Here is a 14,603-nt window from a genome sequence, read left to right on the forward strand (position 1 = left end):
CCAAGTCAATATATGCTTTCATTCTTGGTGACACCTATGGGAAGGTAAACACAGGGCATGATGTGACAAAAAAGTGTTGGTTAAGCCAAAAGAGGTCAAAGTCTGATAGTGAGATGAGAACCCTCTTACCCTGCCTCCCCCGCACTTCTTTACTACATCTTGTCAAGAAGTGACTTAGAGGCATTGAAAGACGTGAGCGACAAGTATCATTGTAATAAATGAAGTTGATTATATCTGAAAAGACAGGAAAGAAGCATCAATTTAGGAATAACTTCAGAATTAGTCCTGTATTGATATAAGTAGGACTTGTTTACTTGAAAGAAACAAATAAAAAAAAACCATGTTGGGAGGGTCAACAGCAACCCAAGGGACCATCTGACCATGGAGGCAGTTGTCAAGAGAAGGGGTGGGCCCCACCTTGCCCCTAGCGAGTTTGGTAACAGAGACAGAGGATGGGAGAACTACTCCCTAGTGACAAGATTCTTACCTGGGAGAGTACCCTCTGTGACATGGAAAGGCCTTCATGATATTTATGGTTCTCTGTGAAGAGTCAGATAATGGACTGATTAGAGCAAAAATCCAAGTTGATACCACTTTAGAAGAATGAATAAAGATAATAAATAGATACTATATTCAGTGACCATCTATTGAGTTTGGCTTATTTAAGGCAATTGCTGATTGAGTGTGTTAAAGTCTAATGGAGTTGGGGGTGGGAAGGGGAGGACTGGTCAATAAGCCTAGTCCTTAGGGCCACTGGGGCTTGTTCTGTGTGATACGATCTCCACTTGAGCATGGGCAGGTCTTTTTCTGGTCTGCTTACCGTGTGAAGGAACAGAACCAATGGGCTGTGTGTTGAGCCAGAACTGAGAGACAGACGGAAGAGTCCAGAGGGACTTGGGCTCTTTTTCCTTCCTAGACACATTTGGGTGAACCCTGAATGAGGAAAGAGGCCTTGGGTTCTCCCTCTCACTGAGAGCTGTGTGAAGCCTTGAATCCATCACCCTGTGGTTTGTGAGAGAGCAGAGGCAGTGATGGGCTCCTGGGCTGCTGCCATATGGTTGATGAACAGTGGCTCTGATAGTGCTTCTGTCTCCATTATGGCTTTTCCTTATTTTAGGTTGAAGTTTCAATGAGGCAAATCTAGGCTTGATGGCAGGAAATCTTCTCAATAATTAAAATTACAGAGTGAAAGGGGCTGCTCCAGAGACAGTGAGTTCCTCCTCACTGAACGGCTCTCTTCTCCCTCTATGCTGCCTCACTGCTTATCTCAGCAGCTATGTTTGTTCAATTAGCATATCCTATATATATGTTATTCTTACATATTCTCATATATTTGTATATGTGTATACACAAATATATAAACAGATATGGATATATTTGCATGTACATGGGTGTGTAGATGTATACATATATGTATATGTACATATGTATATATACATACATACACATCTGTCTCTCTCTTTCTCTCTCTCTGCCTCTTTCTCTTTCTCTCTGTATCTAAACAACACCTTAATTTTGTTTTAGATTTTGTAAGGAAACATAAATCCTGAATGATTCAGATATGCCAACTATGAGCTCTTATGGAGACTAAAATCATTGAGGTACTTACTGAACTGGATGTCAATGAGAACATATTAACATGGAATATTTACAGGTTGCATCCTGGTTCTGGAGGCCTCAGGGAAAGACCTTTAACTCTCACCTTATATCATGGCTCTGTTGTGGAAAATGCTCTTTGCTTCCTTGGATTTGATTTGCTAACACACATAGAACTCATAGAACACCTAGAAGTCAAAGAATTGGCCCAGTTATTTCCATTCTTATCTCCAATCATGGTTATTATCAACACACCAAATTCCAAATTTAATCCCTCGTTTGCAGGATAGACATTATTCTGACACTCAGATCACAAGTTTGAATGGGACACAATTTCTTTAGATGATGAAAGAGACTATGCTTATTCAGTGAAGTTTACTGGATTAGGGGAACCACCCCCTGGAGCTGAAGCTACTGGGTTCTGCACTCAGGGCTCTTTGTGAAAAAAGTACTAAACACTGATGAATCTCTACATGGCAACAAAAAACTATAGAACGTGCTCACATGACAATTGGTACAGTAATATATCTAAGCCTGAAGAAAGAGAAGTCCCTTCAGAAGGCAGTATCCAATGAAGTTTTTTTCTCAAATCTTACAAATGAAGAGAGATTTACTAGAGAGTCTCACGATGAAGAATCACAGCACCAGTTATGAGGAGCCTGAATCCTGAATTTGATGATTGCAAAAGTGACTCCATCGAGGAGATCCCCCCTACCCCTGCCCAAGTCATTCTGTATTGGAAATGAATTTTATGTACCTCTGAAAAGGATTTTCTCTTTCCCCAAAATAAAGTACATGTACAGTGACCTTGAGACATTAAAAATGCTAATTGCTAATGAGGTAATGCTAAGCAGTGATGGTTCTTCTGTTGTGATTAATATTGTCACTGAAGAAGACTGAATAGAGTGACAAAGATGAAAATGATTATGCCTTGGATGGCTACGATAGGGAGAAACAATGGTGGTGGCTCTAATAGGACTGTCTGTCATGGGGAAGACTATGAAGATCGTTGGTAAGTCACTGTTGTTTTCATAAATTCATGGAATTAAATTAGTTTTAATGAGTTACATTTTAGTGGTTCACATACGTATTATATGTATGTACATGTGTACATGTATGTACATACACAATAAATATATGTGTATATATCAAACCTTACACACACACACACACACACACACACACTCACACCACACACACCTATCTCTAGGCTCTCTTATGTATATTTGTCTCATGATCAATATGTTTGAAACAAAACTAATTATCTTTTCCCCAAACTGCCCCTTTCCCAATTTCGCATTGCTGTTATGGGCACCACCATCTTCCAAGTCATTCAGGTTCATAACCCCAACTCCTTACTCACATTCACCCCACGTAACTCATTAAGTCCTTTCTATCTCCAACTCTCTTACTCACTCTTTCTTCTCTACTCACAAAGCTACAATTCAGATGGAGACTCTCATTCCTTCTGACCTGCACTATTGAAATAGCCTGCTAATTGGTTTCTTACCATTCTAATCATTTTCCCCTCCATTGCCAAAGAGATTTTTCTAAAGAACAGGTTTGACCCCCTTTATGCAATGAACTCCAGTGCATCCCTATTACCTCTGGGATAGAAAATTCTATCTTCTAAATAGAAATATACTTTTTCTGAATAGAAAATTCTTTGTTTGGCATTTGTAGCCCCATCTGTCCCTACCTTTGAAGTCTTCCTTCATTTTATTCCCATTCATGAATTCTATAATTAAGCTCTACTTGCCTATTTGTTGTTCCCCAGACACAACACACTATCCCTGCTGTGTATTGGCTGTCTATCGCTTATGTTGGGGCTGCTTCTCCTTCTTCTCACTTCTATCTCTTGACCTCACTGGCTTTCATCAGACTCAGCTCAAATCCCATTTTTGCTAGCACCTTCCCACAATGCTACTTTTCTCCGACTCTGTTCTGTCTGTGTCTTATGTAATTATGTACATGAACAATATGTCCACACCTCCATTAGAATGTGAGCTCCTTGAACACAAGGGACCATGTTTCCCCCATAATTTTTAGCTTTAAAAATAGCATTTTATTTTTCCCCAGTTATGTGTAAAAAAATTTAACATTTGTTTTTAAAACTTTGAGTTCTAGATTCCCTCCCTTCCTTCCTCCTGGCCTCCCCCCCGCCATTGAAAAGGCAATCAATTCAATATAGATTATACATGTGTAGTCATGCAAGACATTTCCATAAACAATCATGTTGTGAAAAACAAACATAGACCAAAGAAGAAAAAACCTCAAGAAAAATAAAGTAAAAAAAAAAAAGCATGCTTTGACCTGTGTTCAGACACTACCAGTTCTTTCTTTGGGCATAGATAACATTTTTCACCAGAATTCCTTCAGAGTTGTCTTGGATCATTGTACTGCTGAGAGCAGCTAAGTCATTCATAGCTGGTCATCTCATGATATTGCTGTTACTTTGTATGGAGTAAATTTCACTTTGCATCAGCCCATGCAAGTCTTCCCAGGTTTTTCTGAGAGCGTCCTGCTTGTCATTTCTTATGGTACAAAGTATTCTATCATAATCACATGGCATAATTTTTTCAGCCATTCCCTAATTGATGTTCATCCCCTCAATTTCCAATTCTTTGACCCCAGAAAAGAGCTGCCACAAATTTTTTTGTACATATAGGTATTTTTCTTTTTTTAATCTCTTTTGGGATATAGGCCTAGTAGTGGCATGGTTTTATAGCCCTTTGGGCATAGTTCCAAAGAGTTCTACAGAATAGTTGAATTAGTTCACAACTCCACCAACAGTGCATTAATGTCTCACATACAGGTTAGACTGGATGACACCTGAAGTTCTTACAATTCTGTGAAACTATGAGGGAAAATTCCTCCTTAAATTTCTAGGAGTGATGACTGCTATTTAAAAGACATTGAAATGATCAATAAAATCAAAGATCTAGGAATCTGCTAGTTTGTCAGCTCTATGAAGGTAGGAATTTAATCTCACTAATACTTTTGTGTCCCTTCCTCCTCCCTGCCCCCTCCAGCACTATGAACCGCCGAGATCTTTAAGCAAAGAGTAGATGACTACTTCTCAGGTACATTATGGTGGAGATTTTGGTGTGGGTATGAACTCAACTAGCTGGATTCTGTTGTTCCTTTCAAGTTTGAGATTATCTGATTCTCTGATTAATTTATCTCTAAATACCTAATATAGGGTTTTGAAGGGAAAAAGATGCTTTAGGAAAGTTTGTTGATTTGGATTTACTACAGAGTTCAAGGCTGCCTTAAGGCCAGGGACACTGGTTGGACCTGTTGTCATGAGGAGCCAAGACAAAATTCTAGGTCCTTGTCCACTTCCCCACTGTTGGGTATTCAAGCTATCTGACTTCTTCCTACCACTTGGCACCCTCTGCTTTGCAGGGAGTTTTATTCACTTTGCTAGGTGGGTGCCATGACAGTGGGCATTAGATCCCTATTTCTTGGCAGAGAGGGATGGCTGGCAGCTAAATCCTCTTTCAGCCTTTTGGGGCCTGTGCCTACATTATCCATGATGATACCAGCTCAAGCTTGGCATCTTGGTTTATGAGGAGCACATCATTACCCTCTAATGCTGCCTCATCAGCACTTCTGGAAGAAAGTGAAGTCCTCAGTGGAGAGCCTGATGCTCCCTGTAGATGTCATCAGAGAATCTCATCAGTGTAAATCCCCAGAGTATATCTAGGCAGATCTGATATATGATATTTTAACACATAAACCAAACCCAGAATCCTACGTGACCCTGTCCACTTCACAGGCATCTCCTGCGAATATCTCCATCGTGACTCACTTTTCTGCATTTTTCTTGAGGGCTGTTGTTTTGTCCCAATGTGAGTGAACCCTTTTTTCTCATACAAAGAGCAAGCCATGCCTTCCTGAGGAATGGCAGCCAAGTCATGTGGTTCAGTCTTTGAAATAAGCTTTTCCCCTTTACTTCTATGAATCCACATAGTTTCCCATATTGAATAGACCACATTTTAAACAGTAAGGAGTCCTATTATAGAAGCCTTATTGAATTGATTTTCTCCCAGCTGCAGAATTATCCCAGTGTCTATGAAGCAGATGGAATGTTTGGAGGGGGTGATTGTCTTGGACTGAAGAAGTTAAGGACATGTTGAATGTGATTTAAGGCAGCTTGTGATGGGGAGAAAATTAGACAGAGGGTCACAGATGTCATTAAGTGACACTATCATTGGGGAATCTCTAGAATTTTAAGAATTTGAATCACCAATAATCTGGAAGTTACTGGCCATCAGGAATTAGTATTTGGATCATTCAAGGGGAAAAAGAGTGTGTGCATCTTTTGTCCAGTCTATACAGCTTTGAAATGTGTAAGTTTTCTCTATTGGTAAAAATAATTGTCTTGATGATAAATTAGAGCACCTGTGCCTGGCTGGCTCCAGCTGAGGACAATCACTAAGTGCCCCTGTATAGGGAATCCAGGTTCCAATCAGAGAATAATACAAGGCTAGCAATGCCTGCAACCTCAAAGGCCCTCCACTGCAACTCCTCACTTTACAAATGAGGCAGCTGAGGCCCAGAGAGCCCACTATTTAGATCAGAAATGGTCCTTGTGTACTGACCTCATTCAGGGTTCTTTCTTCACAATTATTCTTTTTATTTATGGGAAATATTAGCTTTTCAAAATTTTACTTATGAATAAAATATTTTTGGAGTCTTTCTTGGGGATTAGATCTGTATCATCTGTATCATGAAACCAGGTGGTATCACTACCATCAGTAGTGGTGGGTGGTAGTGGTAGTGGGAGAGGTTGGTGGGCTGTGGGGAACAGAGGTCTTGCCTGGAGGAAAGTAGGTAGTTTCGCACTGCTGAGTGAGGTGAACAACTCTTACTCAAACTGACCTGGCCCTCCTTTGGTCTGTTTCTTTGCCTTTCTCCAAATCAAACCCAGCTTGTTTCTGCTGTTTGCTGTTAGGAGAAGATGTGTTGAAGAAAGTTGTTCATTAACTTTAGCATATTATATCAAGACGAATAATTAACAATGATAATTTAATTAATAATAGCAACAGTAATGAACCACCTCCAAAGTAGATCGCAGCATTTCGAGATGGAGCCTTTTGACACAACATTTGAGGCAAAGAAGCAGAGCCTTACTGGAAGCAGGCCAAGGTTACTCCTTCTTTGTAGGGAAAACCTTTGAGGAAAAGCTTGCCTGACCCTCTTTGGGCAGGGTTCATCCATCTGCAGGCATAATCACTCACAAAGAAAAGTAGTACTAATTTTCTCTTTTTTTGGGGGGGGGTAGACAATGGGGTTAAGTGACTTGCCCAGGGTCACACAGCTAGTAAGTGTTATGTGTCTGAGGCTGGATTTGAACTCAAGTCCTCCTGAATCTAGGGCCAGTGCTCTATCCACTGAACCACCTAGCTGCCCCAAGTAGTACTAATTTTGAAGAGTCACGTGGCAAGGCAGTATATGAGACTTGTTGCTTTGAAGACCTGGGTTCCAATCTTGCCTATGACATAACCTCCTTTAGCCTCTGAAGTCTCTAGTGGCTTGGGTCTGTACTTCTTCAAGGTCTTAGCTTGGTCAGGTCCTAGATGTAATAGACACCGAAAAGTCAAATTCAAAAAGAAGAACAGTTTTCTGTCCAAGGGTCACTTTCCCTGGGTGTTTCTTTGATCAACCACCACCTTCACTTATCATTCTGTTTCCCAGGCCTTTCTTGCTCTCATCTCCCCTTTCCCTCCACCACCCCTACCCAGGCCTCATCCTGATTCTGGTCAAAATGTAAATAGAAGACAAAATCACACAATCTCTTCCATAAAGGAGTGGAAAGAACCTGGGAGACCCTTGAGCATACCCCTGAACAAGAGTCCACTTTGAACATTCCTTGGCAGGTTGTCATTCTATGCTTAAAGGACTCCATGGTGGGGATTCTTACTCTTTTGCAAGGCAGCCCCTTCCACTCTGAGACGGCTTTCTTTGTAAGATTATTTTGACCAGTCAAATGTTCTTTTTTCTCTATTAATGAAGCTCAAAATTAACATAATGCCAAATAGGAATAAAACTTTTTTTTTTACCCTATAACATTTCTCATGTTTTTAAAATGGAATTATTTGTAGAACCAGTCACCAAAATATGAATGTCTTGACCCAATATCACCAGTTTGCATATCAATTCAATTTAATTGAGTTGGGTGAGGCACCAGAATTTTTCTTATCTGATGTCTTCTAGCAGTCAAGCATTCCCAGGTCCATTTAATCACTAGTGATTGAATTGGTATAAACTTTATGGCAGGATGGATAAAATGATATCCCCATGAATGTAATACTTTTCTTCTTCAGCAAGGCATTTCTATCTAACTTGGCTTCCTTTAAGATTGAGCTCAAATCTCATCTTTTGATATTAACCATCTATTTGGGTCAGGCAACGTGCTAAGTAACTCTTTAAGAATATAAGATATAGGGGCAGCTAGATGGTGCAACAAATAGAGCTCTGGCCTTGGAGTCAGGAGAACTGGAGTTTAAATCCAGCCTCAGACACTTGACACTTACTAGCTGTGTGACCCCAGGCAAGTCACTTAACCCTGATTGCCTCATTAAAAAGCAAAAAAAAAAAAATTACAAGGATATAATCTATAGAAGTGCTGTGATCTACATGGATAGAATGAGTTTCCAGCCAAATAAAATCTAAGGTCCACAAGATACTGATTTGTGAGTATGCCCTTTCAAAGACTGCCAGGAATTTCCCATGTAAGTGGGAGGTGTTCTTATGATGGTAAGAGATCTCTTGTATTTCTTCAGGAAGTGGATGAAACTTCTGTAGTGATCATTCAGTATCTCTAGGACAAGGCAGGCAAAACAGAGCAAACAGTTCAGACTCGGTATGTTGTGTGTGCTGATAGATACTCCACAGCATACTTTTGGTACTAATTCAATTAGAAGATTTTGAGAACTTTTACTCAAATGCATTCAATTAGTCCTATATTTCAAAGAAAAAATATTTTAGTACTTCCTTTGGGAACCATATGTTTTCTGAGCCCAATGAGTCCCCTAATGAGCAGACAATGGATTCTTTAAAATACTCTAGGTAGTATTTCTCCAAAGCATTTGTCAATATCAACAAATCTCTGTATTTTCTCTGCCAGGAATCTTTGTTTCTTCAAGAACAATGCAGTCCACTGGGGAGTTGAGATTCTAAATATGGAGATAAAGAGGAGAGAGAAGAGAAGTGAAATACAGAGTGTTGGACAGTTCATACCTCAGAAGTTCTAGGCTGACCTCTCTGTTGGTAAGAAACCAAAACACAGCTTGGGGATCTGCCTTTATTGAAATTAAACTGACATTTTTTTTTGATTTTTATTAGTTAAGGGCCATATTCCCAGGAAATGACCTGGAGGTTGTGCATGTATGGGCAACGTAAATGTGCTAGTCCTCCCAGGAAAAGGAAAGTTATAGGTTTTATTCCTCTGCACAAACAAACATTCGGTATGTAAATGAGATGGGAGGGAACAATGGGATCCTCTAAAGCCAGTGATAAATATTCATTGATGGCAATCTAGGCAGATAAGAAAATACCTAGTTTGGGGATGTAAGTTTTTATCCCATGATTTTCAGAGGGATTATTTCAGTGCCACATTTTCAATAAAAAATAATCCTGGACCAGAATTGAACAAGAGAAAACATAAAGTTAGTCAATGGTAATAGAAAAGATTATTCAGAATCTCCTGATACCTTGGAGAATGGCTCAGATCAAGTGACAGCACTACACTTCCCTGATGCCAGTTGTCCCTTCCAACCTTCCCAGACTTTTAATGTTTTACATCTTTTCACTGTGCTGTGGTTAGTCAGGTAGCAAGGGACAGTACAGATGGAATTGGATAGGGAGTCAGATGCCTTGGGTTCTAGTTAGAGAATTACCACTTGCAAAGTGGGTAACTTTGGCAAGTCATTGGGCCTGAAGTGAGTTCTCTGAGCATAATTCAGGGTCAGTTCCAATAACTGGGCACTTGAAGCTGTATCCTGGCCTATCAGAACAGAAAGACAAACCAGCCCACATAGACAGAAGCATATGGAGTCAGGACTTGGCCGTGTGCTCCTCGGAGAGCATCGGAAACCACATTAGGAGACAGAACCAACTGGGGGGGTGACAGTAGGGAGACGTGTAGGAGGACCACAATCAGCATCATCTCCAGCATCCCAGTGGGATCTGTCAATGCTTACCAGGGTGTGAAAAGTAACTTTTGATGGAAGATCATGCAAGGAGATGGAGCAGGATCCTAGCTGAAGCCTGAACTCATAGTAGACCACTAGCAAATTGAAACAATAAGCAGGGATTGAGGCAGGAGATGGGACATGATGCTTGGGCACCCTACCTAGGTCAACAGTGGCAGCAGCCCGACTACAAAGGAGGCAGAATTTAAAAAAAATAACTGTCTGAAACATGCAAGAGTGATGAAGAACATACAATCTCCATCTAAGAACTGAGACTATAAATACGATAAATAGAAAAAAGAACTATTATAGGCTAAGACAAGACCAAGATGTAAACTCCAAGGAAGTGCCTCATCGCACAATACAATACACAGAAGCTTAGAGGAACAAATGACTTGCCCCCAAGGACTAGAGGGATAGCTGGAATAAATGATGCAAATTATATTTCTGCAATGAGAGAGAATTTCAGTAACGACCTAGTTTCTAAGACAACGTGGTTTGTAGGGAACACACAAAATAGCCAACTTAAGGGAAGCTATAGCAGCTATAGCATAGCTTACTGAGGAGGTGAAAGATCAGGTAACTAGTTATTTTACAAAATGGCCCCAGAATGTCCGAGGACCTAAAAAAACCAGTGGTGCAGCAACAATATTATTTATTGCCCACGGGGGAGAGATTTTTCTGCAAGTCTGCCATTTCCCATCAGAAGTGTGGTAAATGCTGGGTAAGTCCATCCTAAATGAGTGGAGGGAGATCTTATCTTTCAGTTCATTTCTTACTTTGCTTCATTAAATGTCTTGTGTTTTGAACTAACATGTGCTGTGGTTGGCATATAAAGTCAACTCATAGTATTGGTGAGTGCTCATAAGCTATTGTTTTTAGTGAGTGCTGTATAAAGTGCCCCAAGCTTCAGGTAGACTTTCTAGGGGCTCATATAACTCTGTGTGTGTGTGAGTGTGTGTGTGTGTGTGTGTATATGTATGCGTGTGCATGCACACTTGTATGTGTGTGAATGTTGGGTCACATGCTAAACATGAAATCCACTAACATAAGCAGGAGCAGGGCTCCGTTGCTCACTGTGGATGCTCTGTGGAGGATTTATGGAAAGGCACAGACAAAGCTAGTGCAAGATGAGAATGCTGTAATGAATTGGGAGGGATTGCCCATGTGTGTCAGATAATGGAGCTGCCGACATATCAGGAGGGAAGGCCCTAGCACTGGAAACTATACGAATCCCTTATTATGGAGTCCACTGGAGCTGCTTTTGGACGAGTCCAGTGATGTGGGGAGTTTAGGCGCCATTTTACCAAAGGTTTAGGTGCAGTTAGAGGGAAGGATTAAAAGAAAACAAATCTCTTGTGAGGACTGAAGTCTCCACTCTCCTCAGCAGTAGAGTTCTCCTCTCCTGCAGGCAGAGATGCCAGATGTAACAGATGCTTAGCACGTGCAGCAACGTGCACACGGAGGATGGGGATAGCTGTGCATTTGATTAATGTCTTCCCCCGAGCCTTTAACAGGATACTGTCAAGGCCAGCAGGATGTGGGCACTTACATTTAAGAAAGGCAGCCTGTGGAAATGCATCTTCCACACGTGATGATTAGCCCTTTGAACCAAGGGAGGAGCACACACGAAATCATGCAGTGACCTGGAAATCCAGAGCATCACCTGAGCACCAGGGGGAGAAAGGCACTTTCCAGGAGAACAAACTTTAAAATGAAATGAGCTCAGCTTTGCAGGAGCAGTGTGTCTGCCAGCTTTGTTCTTCGGCTAATTGGGAGGATCAGGAGCTGTTGCACACTTTATCAAAAGAACAAAAAGCCCCACAGGCAGAGAAGGCCAAATGGGATGCTCACATTGTCAGGCAATTGCATGATCTACAGTCTCTCCCTCTGCAGCCAGGGAAGTGATGGAACGCTCAGGCTCAGCTTCAGCAGGAGTTACTGCTGGGAGGGCTGGGCCTCGATATAGTAACAGAGACAGATGACGCATCTGACACAGAGGGAGCCCTCACGGATGCAGCGCCTTGTTCCTTTGGAAAACTAACCCTTCTTAGACATTTCTTTTGCCATGCTTGTTCTACAAACCGAAGCCTTCAACCCATCCTCTTGGTGTTTCTGCTCCAACAAGGACCAGTACTGATGGGTCCATGTTGGCCAAGGAGGCTGGGTTAGCATGATTCTTAACCATGTGTTGCAAGCTCCTGTGCCCTTTAGATATCTAATGTAACCAGACAAACCAGATGACTAGGTGGAAGCATTTCTGGCCATGCCTTGCTCACACTCTGAGAACCAAGGGTCCCATTTCTGGCCAGCATACTGAGTTTCTTTGTTTCAGGGCATTGGGAGGATGCCGAGATGAAGCTTTCCAACACTGCATCAAAGATTCCGAATTGCAGGATTTCTGAATGGGTAGGGGAGCTGGGAGCAACCCAGTGCAAGTTACGCATCAGAAAGAATCCTCTCTAACCAACTTGCCAACTCCCTTTCCAGACAGATTTCGTACAGTGCCTGGCACATAGTAGGTGCTTAATAAATGCTTGTTGAGTTGACTTGGCTTTATGCACCTGCTGTTTTAGCCAAATGCTTAACTTGCTATGCTGCACACTCACTGCCCCGTCTTCTATCCTCATGCCCTCTCCCAGCTTGCTGCCAATGCTAGAATCACCTCCTCTGCCTCTGAGAAATCCTTGGTTCTTTCTAGCTTTAGTGTAGGTTCCAGATCCCATGTGAAACCCTGTGAGCAGACACTGTTTTGTTTGATTTTTTGTATCCTTCCTACCTGACAAAGTACCTTGCACAAAATACGTGCTCAGTGGAGGTTTATTGACTGGATTTGAATTGAAGTCTTTGACAGGCAGCCATACAACATTACTCAACAAACATAATAATAATAATGATAATAAATAAACTGATGGATTCATCTTTCAGGGAATAGTCTGGGATGGTCACATAGGCACAGAGAAATTTCCCATCACCAATCCAGCCCACCCTCTCCCTCCCACTAAACCATTGATTGAAGTCTTTGTCCATCTGTAGTCTGTCCAAGACAGAACCCAAGTAATGGATTGGATAGAGTCTTGGCATTGGAGTGAGGAGGACATGAATTTGAATTCTGCCTGAGATACTTACCAGCTATTTTAGAGTTGGCCAAGTAACCTAACCTACCTACATCTCAGTTTCTTCATCTATAAAATGTATGTAGGAATACCACTACCTCACAAGGCTGCTGTGAAGATCAGTCAATCAATAAACATTTATTAAGTGGCTGCTGGGAGCCAAGCACTGTGCTAAGTACTGGGGATACAAAAAGAAGCAAAAGATTGTCTCTGCCCTTGAAAAGCTTACAATCTGAAGTGGAGGCAACATGCAAACAAATATGTGGAAAGCAAGCTATATACAAGGTAAGTGGAAATAATTAGCAGAGGAAAGAACTGGAATTAAGAGGAGTTGGGAAAGGCTACCTGTAAAACGTGAGATTTGGATGGGATTTTAGTTGGGACTTAAAGGAAGCCAGGAAGGTCAGTAGTCAGAGTGGAGGAGGGAGATGATTCAAGGAATGAGAGCAGATGAAGAGTCGGGTTATGTAAAGGTGGGCAGAGGTGCAAAGCCAACAGATTGTGCTCAGCTAAAGGGATTTCAGAATTTTTGAACTTTAATCAAATGAGGTATTTGTTGAATGTTTTACAAAACTTAAAAGCACCATAGAAGTGTTATCCATTGGATGTGTAGGTACTGATGGGCCAAGTCTGTGGGTCTTATGTTCCACAGTGGACAACAGCCATTCTTCAAGTACTTGGCTATTCTGGCATGAATTATTGAGGCCAACATTTTTGAGTTGACATGAGTCTTGTTTGGGAGATCATATAGCATTCTGAGGATTGAAACAATCAGCATGGTGTCACTTCCACATGCCAAGATCTAGGGGACCTCACCTTCTATAGGCAAACTCTCTTTCATTTGGAATCTGTGCAGGATCTCTTCCATGACAGTAACAAAGACCTTTGGGAAGCACACTTCTCTCTGATTTTTGTCTCATGTGATATTTGTCAGTGGTCAGTTGTGAGCTAATTGCCATCCTACAATGTCACCTCTGCCTTATTTTTAAAGGACTCATATAATTTTGAATTATGCATGTGAGACACTTTGTGAGAGGAGAATTTTAAAAGTGCTCTGTGTTCCACTGAATCAACCAGGAGAGAGAGCTAGAGAGTGAGGGAGGAGAGGAAAATAGAATGAAGAGGAGAGGAGAGAAGAAGAGAAGGGAAGGGAAGGAAGGGTAAAGCTGAGAACTGATAGCACAAGTATGATCTTTTATTTCTTCCAGCGACTACAATTTCACTTTATTAGATTTAGGTCAATATTGTAGCCTAGCACACTCCTTTTGGACCCTCAGTCTGCCATCCAATGTGTTAGCTATCCTTCCCAGCTGTGTGACATCTGTGAATTTCCTAATGATGCTATCTCTGCTTTTATTCAATGTCATGAACGACATCCTCATACACACCAGGATTTACCATACTCAAACCCTTCATAGACTTTGATCATTTTTCTTTTTTATCTTATTATGTTTATTTTTGCTAATTGAAGATTACTATATTGCCATGCCCAGGACAGGGTGTTTGTAGAATGGGGCTAGCTAAGTGGGGCTGTGTTTGGGTGAATATGAGGAGGATATATGAAGATCTGGGTCAAAGACGGGGAAGTCAATTCCCCACAGAAACCAAAATCAGCAGCAAGCCAAAGTCCTGGGAGCCAAGAAGTCATGTCTGAGGTCAAGGAGTTGGGGGGGATGCTCTGCTTCAGAGA

General features: G+C 41.4%; 1 pseudogene; it reads left to right on the forward strand.

Annotated features, from left to right (window-relative positions):
• The first annotated feature begins 1,580 nt into the window (after positions 1 to 1,580).
• On the forward strand, positions 1,581 to 2,569 carry LOC114050314 (annotated as a pseudogene).
• The last annotated feature ends 12,034 nt before the right edge of the window (positions 2,570 to 14,603 follow it).

The sequence above is a fragment of the Vombatus ursinus genome, unplaced genomic scaffold (genome assembly GCF_900497805.2).
Source record: "Vombatus ursinus unplaced genomic scaffold, bare-nosed wombat genome assembly UNPS02014799.1, whole genome shotgun sequence".
NCBI classification, from domain to species: Eukaryota; Metazoa; Chordata; class Mammalia; order Diprotodontia; family Vombatidae; genus Vombatus; species Vombatus ursinus.